This window comes from Mus pahari, chromosome 1 (assembly GCF_900095145.1).
Source record: "Mus pahari chromosome 1, PAHARI_EIJ_v1.1, whole genome shotgun sequence".
NCBI classification, from domain to species: Eukaryota; Metazoa; Chordata; class Mammalia; order Rodentia; family Muridae; genus Mus; species Mus pahari.
In genome coordinates this window covers 152,077,796-152,079,237 of record NC_034590.1, presented here as the reverse complement: position 1 = coordinate 152,079,237, position 1,442 = coordinate 152,077,796, and positions in this window count along the sequence as shown.

Below are 1,442 nucleotides of genomic sequence, written 5' to 3'. Positions count from 1 at the left end.
CTTCGGGTCCAGCCTCAGGGATGTGCTCTGCTCTTCCTCTTGTCTTGAATGCTATCTTCACAAATATCCATGGGCTCCTTCCTGCATGCCTGCATGTTCTCACTGAAGTACTGCCTTCTGTTTCCTGATGTGGGAGAACCACAATTCTCATCTCAAAGGGAACAAGAGATAGTTTATTTTTTGAGCCATTTTAGTGACCATGGTTCAGGATCACAGATTTAGGTTGCCCCAAATTCCATCCTCCAGCATAAAAGTAATATTATGAAGTTTATAGGTCTATGAAACAAAGAAAGTCATAAGTCAAGAAAAGTTTAAAATACATTTGTGGGTACATCAGAGAGATAGATACAGCAAGATAGGGAACCTTTTCTATAGGCTCAAGATGTTATCTAATGACATTCTTAGCTTTTGGGTTGGTGGAAGCTAGTGTCTGCTAAGTTAATGGATTCAAAGGGTTTATTTTCATCTATTTGTCACAGGTTGTTAGTTCTGACACACAGTGGGTATTGAGGGAGCTAAAGCTAGCCCAGGATAAGGTAACTAGCTCTGGACCCATAACATTCCAACAGCTCTACTTCATTGCAGTTTAAAGTCAATCAGTCTTTGTGGACGCAGCCTCTTTAAGGAATCCTCCTTTGTAGCTCCTACTACCAAGATGGTGGTCTTCACTGTTATTCCCTACTAAAATAAACCAGACTCCTTGGGAAAATAGCTGAGCCCAAGCCTAAGGAAGGAAGCAGATGAGAATGTGAGTCTGAAGCATTTCGTTACACCAGAAAGCAGGGCTGGCATCCAAAACTGCTAGGGTCACACCAGAATCACTTGGGGCCAATCCCAAGTAGATACCATTAGTCAAAATAGGAAAAGTTGAAGCAACAGTCGAAATTGTAACCACAACGGGTTGGAACTCATCAGATATGCAATATGGCCATTGTTTATAATGGGGGAATATCAACACTCCAGCCTCTTTGTTGCATAAACTGCACCAGACGACCAAATGGATCATGAGAAAAGTCCTCTTTCAAGGCTTACACCCAAGAAAGGAATACCACTCGCAGCATCTGTTTGTCACTGCTCTGCTGTCAACCAATAAAACCGTGTGTTTAAGTAATAATCATTGATAGCTGGTTACATCACAAAAGGAGGCCGACATTCAGTATGTAACTTCTGATGAAAGAGAGAACACATTGTCTAAAGTTGTTTTGTAAAAGAGAGAGGGTGGTAAGAGGAAAGAGGGGGAAAAGGAGGATGAGTTTCTAGAGCTACCATTTCAAAGGAAATGCATGGCACCACACAACAGAATACATACACTAAGACACTATAGAGAGCTAGTTGTGATGGCACACTGCTGTAATCCGGCATTCAGGAGGTTAAGCCGGAAAATCTGAAGTTCAAATCCAGCCTAGAATATACAGCATGACTCTATCCAAAAAAAAAAAAAA